The 16144-nt window shown below is 31.7% G+C and overlaps 1 protein-coding gene across 1 annotated transcript in view; it reads right to left on the bottom strand.

Moving 5' to 3' along the window:
• The window catches only part of LOC145727779 (uncharacterized), an 82244-nt gene extending 66110 nt beyond the window's left edge, over positions 1-16134 (bottom strand). The window contains exon 1 of the mRNA XM_081977601.1: positions 15821-16134. The gene's annotated coding sequence lies outside the window, so the exon portion shown is untranslated. The remainder of the gene's footprint in view (positions 1-15820) is intronic.
• Positions 16135-16144: the final 10 nt, after the last annotated feature.

Below are 16144 nucleotides of genomic sequence, written 5' to 3' on the forward strand. Positions count from 1 at the left end.
AAGTTACAAAACTCCTGAGCTTAATCACTCTGAAATTGTTTTTTTTTTAACAACTAGTTAAGTAAAGTAGTTTTATTAGGAAATGTGTCACAATTTGATTATTATTATGAAATAAATAATGAATGAAAAAGGACCAAGGCAATTTTTTCGTTTAACTCTGAGGCACTTGAATCCAATATTTGTTATAGCTTATGTTGATTAATGGAAGTACAAACATAAATTGCCGTTATTACTATCACAAATATGGACTAAGTTGATAAAAGTTATATTGCGATAACGGTTAGAATTCCACGTGGCAGTAATCGAGACATAAATCCTAATATTATTTAAGCAGACCAACAATAAAATACAAGACGGTTTCCTGATTTCAAGAATTAAGGCCCAGTTGTGTTAACATTTCTTCTTCTATAGTTAGATCAATCTTGTATACAATTTATTAGCTGATTTTTGCAAACTCACATAATTAACTAAGGGAGTGTAAATAGGTGTTCCAGTTCTCTAATGCAAGATCAAAGTGTCTGTCCTCAAACAAAGCTTAACCTGTCACCCAACCGGATCATAAATACTAACGTTCATTAGGCTTTTCAATTGAGAAAACTATTGCAGTGCGATAAACATAATTGAATTAGACCCAACACAGTTCCAAATTTGAACGGCAACTAGTTTTGCATATTTCTGTTCCAATTTGCAATTGCGTTCCACTGATAAACCTGTAAATATCATTAGCGTGTCAGTACAAAAGCGCTTTATAAATTCCAACTTTTAGCAGTAACGAAAAATTGATAGATATCCCACGACTTGTCAAATTTATTCAGACAGAGTTTGCATTTTCTTTTTTTGTTGATTCACAGAGAAAGTTATCAATGGCTGAAATTGAGAGAGACTAAAAAGTTAAAGCGAATTATTTTAGACGGTGTCTGGGGAACGACGATCCTCCAGTTTGTCTGAATTGTGGCGCAAAAGCAACCAGAGAGCAATAAATGAAGAATTAACTTTACCATGCATTTTAATTAGGCAGATTGAAGCAGTCTCTGCAGTCTGGGAAAAGAGCAAAAAGAGTTCTTTGCGAGCGATAAATTTGTTTTGTCACGATGAAAATAGTACAAAGAAGCTGTAAAAGTTTCCTCTCTTTTAATATTTATGACCTGAATGATTTCTTTTATGGTTTAAATGATTAAGTTCTGTTTACAGTTCTTAGAACCAAGTTTAATTAACAGCTTACTCTTCAGAGTGTGTTTTCAAGTTTAACAAAGCAGTGAAATATTTCTCTAGTTATACTAGCTCTTATTGTGCCTCACTAATGCCAAACTAAAGTTTACTTCACCCCTTCATTTACCATTAACTAGTTAGTACACTTCCTACATGTTTTCTAACAGGTAATGGCTATTACTACATTAAACAAAAATGAGTCTGAAGGGAAAACCCTCCATTTTCAAGCGGATTTTAAGTACTTTTTCTTTTAAACTTAAAGATCTCTTAATCAAAATCTCATGGACTAATTTATCACTTAAGGAAGAAGTTAAGGAAAATGAATTACTTTTTGAGGTATTAATCTTCTTAGACATCAGATCAAGTAAAGTACTTTAACCTTTTAGGATGCACTAACTCTAGTTTTAATGTAAAACTATGTAGTTTAAAGGAAAAATTGTAATTCTTAAAACTATTATACTGTGTTACTTTACGCCAAAAAGGTAAAAATGTTCACTTTTACTTTTCCTTAATATTGATTCTGAACATGTGACCTTTCAAACAAAATAACTTCACTTTTCCAAGGAAACGTCTCTCAGAGAGATTTCAAATTTAGTCACGTTCAGTATTGATGCTTTGTATGTGCCAAATCAATCAAACGTCTGTTTTAAAATTCTTGCAATTTTCCTCCTACGTTTTATCATCCATCTTTTTGGCATCCTTAAAATGACATAGATCGATATGAACTCACTGATTATGAGTAAATTGATTTAGTAATTGTTTAAAAAGTATTTAAAATATTTTTTTATAGAGATTTTTCAAGTTATTTTAAAAACATCTGGCTGTAAAAGACTCCTCATTCTTAAAATTGTTCAGATTTTCATTTTGCTCACAAATTCTTCCTGCCTATCTTCAAAGATTTAACGTATTAAAATCTGGTTGAGGTAAAAGTTTAAAATTTTGTATTTTAGGAAAAATAAAATTAAAATACCTTCAAGGTAACCCGAGTTATTATAATGAAACTTTCTATTAAAGCACTAAGAGCTGAAAAGCTATTGCTTTTTGAATAAAAGAAGTAAAACCGTGGACAGATTCCAAAATCAGTATGTCAATACCCATTCATGTCGGTGAACCCGATGTGATAGACGTTTTATCGGTCGCAAGGAAATTGCGGACCTGCCATTTTGCTTTATAATGAAGCTAAATTGCTTTGGCTGTCGAATTCAAATATCCGAACTTATCACTGTTATTGTGCATTTCTGAGCTAGTAAATAGGGTTTAGAAACACAATGAATAATAGAGAAACATGAGTTTTGGACTTTAATGAAAACAAAAACAATGAAAGTTTCTCATACCAGACAAAGGTTTAAACATTTTGTTTTTACAAGCTCTTAATTTAAAATTGTCTTGGAAAATTACTTTTGCTCGAGTTTAGCTAGTATCTTGCTTCTGACTTAAAACAACATTGATGACAAAATAAACTTCACTAATGCTCTTATTGCAGCAAACCTAACAAAAGCAATAATGACATTTTGTCGTGTTATTCAAGTTTATCTCGCTCTTCGCGTTGAAGGAAAAAGGACTTTAACAGGATCCTCTTAACGTCATTTAAGTTCTTTTTCCACAGCTTTTGATTCTAAAGCTTGTCTAAATATTTGTGTTGTATAAAGTTTTCGTATTTAGTATGATAATTAGTGTAATTAGTGTGACAATTCAACAGTCATACTTGTCACTACACATTACTTTATTCATATAAACTAGTAAATCAAACTAAAATTCAAATTACTGCTTAGAAACCCCACACAAGAGAAAACCGCATGTTCCTCTTTAAAAAAACCTATTCACCCTATTAGGTTATCATTTTGCACATTAAAACATAGAAACCAAAAGCCTACAATATCTGAAAAATTCCAAGAATGGATCAGCGTTCGTTTTTTCTTCATTCAGCAATTTTTGGAAACAAAATTGTGAAGAATGATTGAGTTAGTCATGTGAGTCAGGTTAAGTTATTTGGAAAAAATTGCTTATTAAAATTTAAACAAATTGTATTACTGACAATGAAATTTATTTATGTTCGTTTATGCACTGGATTAGTCAGTTGGAATTCTTTAATGATGAGAAATGAGAAATCATCTGTTGACTAGTATCATACTCTTGGTATCACTTTGTTTTTGGATTGTTACATCCAAACCCAGACCGTTTGTTTTGGCTGATAGAACGGCCACCCAGATTTGTGAAGTACTTCGGATTGCCAATCCGAACCCCAAGTGGTTTTATTTTAGGTCAAAGGACCCCCTGAGAGCCCTGGTTAAAATAAGTTAACCTATTAAACGCAATACAGGATTGTTGTACGGTAAAACAGTGGACCACAAACCCAGATTAAATCCAATTTGACAAATCAGGTTGGTTGAATTTTGGAAAGACAGGCCCGGACTAGTAAAATAAAAATTTCTCTGGTGGCTGACGGAAAGATCAGTAAAGCTGTGACTAAACTGTAAGTTTGTTTGACTATTATTTGTACTGTTTGTTTTGATGCAATCGCAGTGAAATTCCCGTGTCAGTGTTAGTGAAATAAAGGTGCAATATGCATCTCTCGCATTATTTTGGCACTTCAACTCAGAATAATTTTGGGTATTTTGCTCTTTATAATTGAACGTGGTGCTTAGCATTTTATTAAAGATTAATACTGCGTTATTGTGATAATTAACGTTGGTACTTATCTACTCTTATGACCGATGATGTAAATAATTTTGTGGAATATTTGATTGCCATATTTAGTCAAAAAAATAAGACTTGTTTTAGTTATAAGTTTTTTTGGTCGTGTTGTTGCTACGACATTTGTACAACTAAATAGTTGTATCCGTATTTGTGTTTTTTGCTACGTTAAGTTGTAAGATCAGCAACTTATTAATTTTTGTTTATTAATATAAAATTTATTGACTGGTAAATTAAAACTAGTGTATTATTTCTTGTCCCTGCAGACCATTTACTAGTACAGAACGGATGATAAAACAGATCACCCTATATTTTTTACAGTGACATTCTTCATATTAATCTGCATAAGTAGTTTGTTTGCTTGTGCACCCTAGAAAGTCGTTGCACAATAATTTTGATTGTGCCGCGGATTTTTCAAATATAATTCTTCATAAACATATTTAAGATTGACATATTTGAAAAAAAAAATCAAATGCTTCACAGTATTATGTAGTTTACTGGAAATATTTTAGAAACCATATTTCACAAACTTTCAAGATTGGTGGGTCTAATATCAGATTTCCCTTGAAACGTGAACCAGGAAGTTTTCATTCCTATCTAAAAAGATTAATACCATGAAAAGGCAATTCGTTATCCTGCACTATAAGTTATAAATCAGCCTCGCAATTTATATTAAGGGATAGTGAGAACGAAATATCTATAATCGAGTTTTTCAAGGTTTAGGAACGACGCCGTCGAGTCTCAAAAAGCATCGCCTTATTTGTCTGAAGTTTTACTTTTATTCGAGTCTGCGATTTTATTTTTAGAGCCATGGAATTGACCTTTGAGGACAAGTGCTGCACGTGTGAATATTTATTGATTCCCCCCTTATTTGTGCATATTTATATACGATGTGGCTTTTATTCAAAATCAATTATTTTTAAATTGTTTACTCACTTATTCAATTAACCGGACGTGAAAAGTGATATTGTTTTTATAATATTTTGCGTTGTTGAACTGAATTTTAATTCCAATAAACATTTTTGTCATAAATGCACAGTTCCACCTACACAATACGTATGGATAAACAATTTTTCAACATTTTCCTGACAGTCTGCTGGTGCACAAATGGTCGTAATGGCTAAAATGATCACATTTCGCTTACTATTGTATTAATATAAATTGCTGGAATGCATGGCATTTCTGTATAATAAACCTACCTACATTGTAACAGATTAAGTTTGTTACACAATTTTAATCAACAAAAAAAAGTTAATATAGCAAACAAAAACCTTTTCTAACGGGAACAATTAGTTAAACTAATAATACCAGCAAAGTCGCTTTAAACGTCGAGAAATAATGAAGGAAAAATTTGTTTCGGACTTTTCGCTTTACTTTTTCCAATTTGTCACTGTTTGCAGTTCAACATTTTTGTTTGCCTGAAAGCTTGTTTCACACTAGCACTATTAAGTTGTTATAACAGGGATTAGTGGAGGCGGATAGTTGAGTTCGTTTCAATTAACCTCGCTAAAAGAGCAAAATAAAAGTTAGCTGAGCTAAATAAGCTAAAAATAACTTTCTTCTGTTAACCTGTAATGAAGATAAAGAGCTTCTTCTTAAACAAGCAATCCTAGATTATCTGAAATTTATTTGCTGCACCTGATAAAACCTCACCAACATCAAAATAATAAAAACAAATAAAATTTCTGAATGAAAATAAACCGAACTCGACCACCAGACGTTCAGGAAGGGACGTTATTAATAATGCATATTCGTTTGTAGAACATTGCAATTCAGCCATGATGTTACGGACATTAAATGTTTGTTGGTTGTTTTAGTTTCGAATGGCTAATATCTGGGATTTTCCAGAATTGCAATAACGTTCAAGTTAATTCCAGTACATTGTTTTTATATTTCGCTTAGAATGCACAGATTGTTGCTCTGGGTTACTTTTTGTCTGTGGTTTTACAATACTTTCAAAGCGTTAAGGGGTTAGAGTTTTGGAATAATACTTTGAAATCACAATATTTATGTTAATGTTTATAAAAATAGTAGAAGAAAGAAGAAAAATGCGGTAAAAGTATAACCCAGTGTTTCTTTGATTACGTTGATGTTTTTTAGTTTGATTTAGTTGGGAGTTTTGGCACCATTTTTCTTCTTAGATTAGGGAAATGGTTTTTTTATTTTACTAGAATATGTAAAAATTTGAAAAAATGGCGCCAAACCACTGGAATATATTTTTGACGTTATTTTCTCTTAAGTCAGCTTAGTGTTTTTTTGAATAAGTTATGTGTTTTGGGGCTATTTTTCAGTAATTGGAAGTAAGAAGAAAAAATGACCCCAAAACACTGGGTTATATTTTTGGCGACATTTTTTCAGTAATTGAAAAGAAGAATCACTATCCCCCATTTGTGCCAGTTATGTGTGGGTGAGACTGTGACAGTACAGGTAAAAGAAGTCACACTCTAAACCACACTCAACTTAAGCTTTGCTTAAAGTACGACGGTGCAAATGGCGGTAAGTTATATTTTTGGCGCTATTTTTTCTTAGGTTAGGTTACTGTTTTTTGTCTCCATTTTTTTAGTAATTGAAAGGAGGAAGAGAAAATTACGCCAAAACACTGTTATTTTTTAGCGTTACTTTGTCTTAGGTTAGGTAGGTTTTTTTGTTGGGTTAGGTTACGTGCTTTGACGCCATATCTTTAGTAATCAAAATAAGAGAAAATGGCACCCAAACATTGAGTGATTTTTGCATTAATTCTCTTAGATTACTTTACTGCTTTTTTTACTAGGTTGTAAGATTTGGTCCATTTTTGCAGTAATTTAAAAGAAGAGAAAATATCGTAAAATATAACTTCATCTCCTTAGGTTAGGTGTTAATGGGGTTTTGGTACCATTTTTTCAATAATTAAAAAAACAAAAAGAAAACTATCAATGTAATGTGAACACACATTTTTATTCGATTTTTGTCTAAAAAACCGAGAGGACAAACGTAATGGCGCAATAACTCGCAGACCTTACTTTCCCTTAACTTCCGAATGTGCCCTAGAAAAAGTTAAATATGAAAAATATGAAATGTTGCATCACCGTCAGCGTGAATGTTTCTTATACTTTTTTAAAGTTACTTTCGACTGTATACGAGAGAAAGTTTTCAGCTGAAAAGGCATTCTAATAGCTGTCAAGGGATGAATACATTTTAATATAAAAGGTTTTGATGAAAAAACTTGTCATTCAACTTGTTTTCGGTCGATAAATGTTTAATTAGTTTTGCTTAAAAAAACGAGAATTAAAGTGTCGATAAAGCTTTTCGATTTTCAGGATTGAACTTATTAATTAAAGCGTTTTACAACCCATTTCGAGCTATTCGAACTGGAAAAATAAACGACAATTATCACCATTTAAGTAAATAAAATTTTAATTCGCCCGCTTTCAATTAGTTTTACCTGATTAGTTGTTTTCTATTGAAAATATTGATTTAGTTAGTTATTTAATCCAAGCACTACTAGAAATTCACATACTTATTTTGCTTAGACAAAGAGAGTGTTATCTAGATGATTACAGTTTATAAGTAATCCACTAAAAACTTTTATTAAGTCTTTTAGCGATATAGTTGGTGGTTTGCGGCAACTTTCCTTTTGTTCTACTGCATTACAAGTTTTAAAGGATAAGAAGTTGATTAACTGTCTGTCTAATCAGTAATCTAAGTGCTTTCAGATGGGTTCTTCCCAACTAAAACTACAGTACGACACGTGGAAAAATTTCCCTTTTTTCAATGCATTTTTAACGGAAGTGCCCAAACTGCACCGGGAATACGTCGGGATGAACGATACCATGCAAATTTCGAATTGAAAAGTTCAGGCTTGTATTGCATTCGATATTAGGTGGAAAAATACCACCGAAAGAATATTTCGTTTTGTGGTTTTTCTTTTATGTAACTCAAAAAAAAAATACGGTAATAAGAGTAATTGGCTGTTACAACATTTATGACCACTTGAAAGAGATTAGGGAGGGATATTACAATTCCCCCTTTTAGGGCTATATTTCCAATTACTGTCTGGTAAATATTGTAAAAGAAGCTGGAGCAAATCGATAACGTAAAGAAGCACAAGTACTACGGCTTCTATCCCCAGGATTAATTATTTTTTATTGGCGGTTTAGTGATTAATAGGTTCACTTACACATCGTTGATAGCTTGAGGGGAAATTGATTGTTGTTATCTCTTGATTCCATTAAAAAAATATACAGAATTTTATCTGTAATAGTATATTACGTAATCCAACTTTTCCTGGATCTGGAAATTCCGGTTTTATCGCGTCGCATTTGGACGCTTTTATTCGGAATTTTCTTCGCTCTAACCTACAGGACCACAATGTCATATGTCCCACCTGCCAGCGGGAATAGTATTGATTCCGAGATGTTGCACGAAGTTTTCGAGAAGTTAGTTAGCGCCTCTAGGGGATAATTTAAGGGCGCCGCGTCAGGCCTTTTATATTGAGTTATTATTTGAAAAGGAAACTCGAGCTCGACTGTGTTTTCAAATTTAGGTTTGCCTTTCTTCGTGCTTTGACTGGAAGGGGCCCGACGATATTGTGATTGCTGCTTAATGTTCGATAGAGGCTCTTTATTGTTGGAGTTTATATGTTCGAATGAATGAAATAGAATTTCAGTCTATTGACACATGAAGAAGTGAAGGTCTTTCATGATTGTTTTTAAGTTTATATTAAGAAGAAATACCAACAAAATAATACAAGTATTTGTCTTATAATCATACTGAAATTATCCATTTCGTTTCCATTTTTTTTTATATTCTACATTTTTAGACAGAGTATTACTGCATTTATACGTCAGAATAAGTTACAGATGACACCAATCTTTAAAGACATAAAGGCTTTGGAATCAACTTTATTTTAAATTACAATACAATTAATAACCGCTGATCGACATTTGACACCTGACAGGGCGCAACTCTCTCAAACTGAAAATCAAAATTTTTAATTCTTTTCCAATAAAATTTTAAAACAAAACAATTTTCCAGAAACTTTTTACGGTTAAAGATGACATTTTCAGTGTCACGTGACAGGTGAACTTAACTTTACAGTGGTGTCAGCTGTGAATTTAAATTGTTAGCATCACCTAACGTTTAAAAAGTCAGCTTTCCCAACCGTTTAAATGTAGATTACAACCAAGTTTTAGAATGACATTTTCTGTTCAAAAATCATTAAAACAGTAACTCGACCCTAAATAATGTAGTTTTGACCTTGAACATTATCTCAGAGGTCAAATTTTATCTGTCAAAATTCAAATTGTCAAAAAAAATAGTCAAAACAGTCACGTGACCCTAATGAATACAGTTTCCTGTCATCCGTCAAACTTCAAATTGATCAAGAAATTGAATTGAAACCGGATTAATACAGTCACGTAACCCTGATTAATACAATTTTAAACGTGAAAATGTTACAAAACGTCAAAATTAAGTGTCAAATTTGAAATTCAGTAAAACAGTCAGGTGACCCTAAAAAACTCAATTTTCAACTGTCAAAGTTCGAAAGTCCGCCGAATTAAAAAATTTGTTTAAAAAATAATCCAAACAGTCACGTGACCCTAATTAGTACAGTGTTGAAATGGAAAATTTTCTAGGACATCAATTTAAATCTGTCATCTGTCAAACTTCAAAATGATCAAGAAATTGAGTTGAAACCGGATTAATACAGTCACGTAACCCTGATTAATACAATTCTAAACGTGAAAATGTTGCGGAACGTCAAATTTAAAGAATTAAAGTTGAAATTCAGTAAAACAGTCAGGTGACCCTAAAAAATTCAATTTTCAACTGTCAAAGTTCGAAAGTCCGCCGAATTAAAAAAATTGTTTAAAAAATAATCAAAACAGTTACGTGACCCTAATTAGTACAGTGTTGAAATGGAAAATTTTCTGGGACATCAATTTAAATTTGTCATCTGTCAAACTTCAAAATGATCAAGAAATTGAGTTGAAACCGGGTTAATACAGTCACGTAACCCTGATTAATACAATTCTAAACGTGAAAATATTGCGGAACGTCAAATTTAAAGAATCAAAGTTGAAATTCAGTAAAACAGTCTAGTGACCCTAAAAAAATTAAATTTTAAACTTTCAAAGTTCGAATGTCCCTTGAATTAAAACGTTTATGTTTAAAAAATAGTCAAAACAGTCACGTGAACCTAATTAATACAGTTTTGAAATGGAAAATTTTCTGGGACATCAAATTAAATCTGTCATCTGTCAAACTTCAAATTGATCAAGAAATTGAGTTGAAACCGGATTAATACAGTCACGTAACCCTGATTAATACAATTTTAATCGTGAAAATGTTGCAAAACGTCAAAGTTCGAATGTCGGCCGAATTAAAAAAATTTGTGTTTAAAAAATAGTAAAACAGTTACGTGACAAAAAAATTTTGGAATTAATTAAATTTCAGTTAATTATGTCAATACTTAGAATCTTGAATCCACAATATTAACTGAATGACTGAATGCGGAACAAAATTGGTACCTAAATTTAATTTATGTACTTTTAGTATATTTTAGACGCTAAATCCATATACATACATACCATATATCCATCCTAATAACTTCATATTCTAACTAACTTATTAGCTACTTACTTTTGCAAAATTGTAATTTGCAAGAATCATTACTCTAATAATATCCTATCAGTTTCTTTTCTCAAAGAATTCTAGAAATAATTGCCAATTAAAAGTTTTCGACTTTGAACTGTGATTTCCGTCTCTGACCTGAAACTGTCTAATTTAAAGCAAGAATCCCTAGATAAAAGAGACTGGAAAGCCAGTTTTAACAAGAAATTCCAATCCCGTCTTCTATATGCTTGTGCTATATAAAATCAAAGGGTGTATCGCCGGATTTGTGTTCTATTGAAGCTCTAAGAACTAATTTTAGTATAGTTTTCTGCGTCTAACAAATAATCCTGTTTTTGAGTTATTCGTACGTGTATTTAAACCCTTCTCGCAACGATTTCATCACGTACTTTCCTATGGCTTTCCCCACTGAGCCTATTAACCCTTGTCGGAGGGTTTCTCTCCCATTTCCTCCAATTTATCATTGCAAAATGTACCCTCAAAACTTTTTGCAGGAGTTAATCGAGAAAATAAAAAAATATTGATTTAATCTAGTTTAGACACAAGTGAAACTTGGGGTACATTCCAATCCTAAAAGCTAATTTCACACCACTTGGTTGAAATGAGAATTTTAGATGTTAAAAGCAAAAACCAACCACCAATTTCTGATTTACCAACTGTCGAATGCACCACTGAAAAGAGTGGTTACAACATTAAATATTCCTGAGTTTGTTAAAGTTTTGTCAGAATTCCTCGCTTTTCACAGTCAAACTTACGTTTAAGTTGGATTAAGGAATCATAAATGGTAAAACAGCTTACATTCTCGGAAAGTTGCAATTTAAGTTAAATATTCAAAACAACTGAAACTTTTGGAGCACAATTCACTCAACCACGTGTCCACTCCAGTGGTAATCGATATAATTTTTCATTTCAAGTACCTAAATGATGGAAAAACCTTGTCACTGTTACGCAAACTTTAATTTCTCCCCTAAATTGGATTTTTACTGATGCGAACTGGGTCGGAGTTAACTTCGGCCTAATGTTCCAGGTGGCTGAATAAATGTGCATATTTATAGATAGAAAGTGCGAGAAAATTTAAGGGGAAATTACGTGCTGCAAGTTGTTACCACAAAAGTTTGCTATTTTTGCTGGATCGAGATTAAAATCTCACTTTCGATATAGTTTCTATTACGCCCTTGAATTTTCTTCTAATTTTAGGTTATACCCGTAATAATAGACAACCTTTTAAGGGAGGAAACTGTACTTAAGTTAGCCAGAAAGTGGCAATTTCCTTAAGGTAAAGTAAAAGCGAAAAATAAAGTGAGTGTAGTACAAACTACGTTAATGTCCGACAGGGCTATTATTTCATCAATACTGACACCAATTAAGGTCAATTATCTAAGAAATAATGTCCTAGGGCGTTATTTTTCATCCTCATGCCCTCACTTGAGGGCATATTTTTTATAATGCCCTTGATATCTTAATTAATATAAAATATCGTTACAACTAAGTTTTATAATGCAACTTAAAGATACATTTTTAGTCAAATTATTAAGTCCCAATAAATTGGTTATCATGTCATACTAAATTATGAAAAAAGATGATTATTTATCATATTTTTGTTATAAAAACTACCCTTGTATTATGGGATGGCAATCCTGAACATTTTAAGCCAAAAGTTTTTCAAAAATGCTACCCGATGTTTGAGCTATAAAAACGGAAACGTTCGAAGTCTTAATTACATTTATTATAAAGATTCAGTTCTTAGTTAGATTGCAATAAGTGCTTTTTCAAGTAATTTGAACTTTAGAGCTAATTTTTATCCCGAAGCCATTACTAAAAAGTTTCATTTTAGTCCTTTTGTAAGGTTTGTCTTTTACTATCAAAACTTTAGTCATTTTATCTAGGTTTCAGGGATAATAAGGTCTCTGCATCTCTAAGTCACACGTGCTTAAAAAGTTTGAGTTTAAAGCTGCTACACCAATTTTCTCCGGATCATTTCACATTAATACTTTACAGAGTCAATCCAGAAGGGCTTAGTTCTGTTACTTTAAGTATCGTTGAAGTTTATACATTATTAAAGTATTTTACAAATTTGGTTAACGTCAAACTTTGAGCAAAATCGACAGGGTTAATGCTTCTTTAATTAACGCAGCGAAGGTTGGATTACGCCACATTTGGAGTGCTTTAAAATTTCCCCTCTTTAATGGTTAAGCTCAACGCTTTTACACAAACAAAACACTTTATCCACCATTAAATATTTCTAAATGTGGTTTTGTTTAACTCTCTCAAAAAGTGATGAGTTGATTCGAGTTTATTTTTACTTTGAACGCAACTGAGAGAAAGGTAATTTAAAAAAGTTTCTAAAATTGGTTTTGTTTTGTGTTTTGATTTGTAGTGGATAAGGGTAAAAGTTGGGAAAAGCAATCCACAAAAAAGGTGTACAAAAACAAAAACAAATCAAAAATAGGGTTTACATAACTATTCTGGGTAGTCTTTTTTGGAACTCCGATCTCTTTTTATAAAGATGATTTAGCGGAATTAACTGCTCACTTACTTTTTGTTCACCTGGAGGGCGTAAAAGAGGATTTCTGCTTTCATATTTAAATGACAAAGATTGCCGTAATAAAGTCACAAAATAAAGGTCGGGACAGATATAAAATTTTTTAGAAGTCAAACAAAAAAGTTTTGATAAGTTCAAATCTACCGTCAGCAATATTTATACTACAAGACTACTAGATCATAATCACCACATAATTTAAATTTCAACAGTTCAGAATAAATTTAAAACTAAAAATAAGCAATTCTGTTGATTTGTCTGATTTGAATAATAATGTCACAACTCCATTAAAAGTAAGCGCGACAAATTCAATGTGAAAACTTCCAAATTTTCATCGCATAGACTTCCAAATCACTTTTTTTCAACGAACAAAGCGTTGACTTTGGTTTTGTTCAACGAACGCGAAAAATGTTCAAAGAGACTTTTGGTGGGTTTTCCTAAAATGCGCAAATGCATGAGTAATATAGCGAGAAAGTTTTGCAACTCCATTGTTTTATATTTAAATTGATTCATCCTGTACAGAACCGCTTTGTTCAGCTACGCCTAGCTCTAACTTTGAGTACAATTTATGATGACTTTTATTTTTAAGCGATTTTTACTGCATTTCAAACTAGGGTGATTTATTTTTAGATTTAAAATATACACGCTTAGGGAGAGTAAAAATGATTTGCATTTAATCTGCACAATCAAAACATTTAGAGTAACTAACAAATGTGTGTCATATCACAGCAAGTTATGTTATTAGTAAAAAATCTGTATTTTTTACTCTTGTACAAGCAATTTCAATTCAATAATGGAAACTATTCTAAACCGCCATTAGCCCATATGGAACATAAAATATGAATCGATACTCTACTCATACATTATGTAGATAGTTTCGGTTACTCAGATGGCTACATTGATAGCTGAACCGATATCTCCCAGAAGATTTGATATAAATAATGTCCGGATTTCTTGGCAGGAATTTCATAGGAACCCCTTATGAATTTCATTTCAATACGTCAGCTGATTTATTACTTTGTGGTACTTTGCATATTTGGTATTTTTAGAAAAAGCAGTGTAGTCGCACATTTTATTAATAAAAAAAAGCATACATTTTAGTACAATACTTTAAAATAACAAGGTCAGGTCTGTCGACCTTTTTAAAATCCAATTTAGCCAGAACGAACTGGGACGCTAGATAATTACATTTTTGAAGCAATTTTTATTTGATCCGCTTACTGATTACCGTTATAGCATTGCGCTCACAAATCTGAGTTGCGGCCACAGAAACGACCTACATTTTAATTTTTTTTTAAATCTGAGGCGATTTAAGAACCCTTTAAAGTGAGAGGACTGTCGCCTACCCAATTTTTTTTTGCTATCTCTATATTACCTTGATTAATAAGAGGGAAACGTTTCTCCCAATTTCAAGCCCATTTAATCTAGACGTTTCGTTCGGATTAAACGGATCTCTTTTGTGGGAATAAAGATTGCTTATTTCACGAAAAATATGTTCATTTTCGTTTACACCTGATATTCTTTTGAAAAGACTGTTTCTGCACGTTCTATTGTTCAGTATGAAACACTGCAAAAATGAACAGAAAATCAAAATAGTTGATTAAATTAATGATAATAATAGTTTTAATAAAACGAATTTCAATTAAAATTACGATATTCAGTGTAGCAGAAGACTTGGTAGTACGTTAAATTACCGTAACTAAATTGTAAGCCGAATTAGCATGTTCGAGAAATTTCCAAGTAAACAATTACGATTAAATATTATTAATGGTAATTGGCAGTAATGACTAAAATGCTAAAATTCCAGCCGAGCGACCCAAAATAATGGTTGAAGAAATGCTGAATCAACTTAAAAATTATCACAAATTAAATAATGATTTACGTTGTCTATTAAAATACAAGGACTGGCAAGAAAATAAAATTTGTACGTTAATTTCAGTTGTCGGACCCAAAACTTGGTTACATTACTATTTTAACTTGAAGAAAACATTTTGTGGTCAGTAAAGTAAGTTAAAATAACGTTAATTATCTCAAAACTAGAGAATAAAATCTTGGTTAAAATTAAGAAATTGTTTAAATTCACGGAAACGAAATAATATATTTCATATGTCCTTCTTCAATGTTCTGATTATTTATAACTTAAAAGAAAAAGGTGTTAAATTGTAAAATATTGAGTTATAATAAGGAATATCCTGTAAATCTTTCTTTTTCTTTTTTCTAGTCTGGTTTAACTGTGGGTGTTAATAACTCGACTTTATAAAAGTGGCCTTATAATCCCCCAACTACGAGTCAGTCCATTATCAACGTCCTAACTCACACATTTCAAATTTATGAAAAAAATCCTTATTTAATTGAAAATCCATTAATTTTTCAGGTTTGAGGTTGAGGGTTACTTAGCTATGAATTTGCACTTTTGAGTAAATATTGTTAGCACTACTTCAAGATGCTATGTTACTCACATAAAAACTATTGCTTTTAAATCACAGTTTTTACCAAGTCTTTGACTAATAATAGTTATAAACTGTAACAGATACAGACCATTTTATATTAAATTTCTGAATAAATTTGGTATTTATATTTGTTGGGGTTTACCGTAGTAATATAATCAAATAAAGTTTAATGAAGCCCGTAAATATTAATTATCAGTTGAATTATTACAAACTATAATATTGAAGGTATTTCAATTTATCTATTTTAGCTCTAGTAATTATACTGTCTGTAATATTAAAATTCTGTCAAAATTTTACTGAGAAAAATGTAACTTACTTTTTCAAACTGCCAACATTAAAAGCAAACATGATTAATCTTATTTGACGCACATATAGGAAAAGTTCACAAACTCCGAAAGTTCGTCTTTGGCCTGTCTTAAAAAAAATCAAAACATTGTAATAAACTGTTTGTAGTATTTACTGGAGAAGTAAATTTTCAAAATGAGTTCCGGTAATTTCAACTATATTGAGCGTAACAGTAATACTGAATGGAATCGCCGTTGATGCTCTACGTAAGCGGAGTCTCGCAACCTTGGCGTCCGTCATCAGACTAAGCGGCGTCGAGATGTTGGCACTAGCACCTAGAGGACCCGCGATTGCG

This window comes from Ips typographus, linkage group LG4 (genome assembly GCF_016097725.1).
Source record: "Ips typographus isolate SLU linkage group LG4, UJ_Ityp_2.0, whole genome shotgun sequence".
Classification (NCBI taxonomy): domain Eukaryota; kingdom Metazoa; phylum Arthropoda; class Insecta; order Coleoptera; family Curculionidae; genus Ips; species Ips typographus.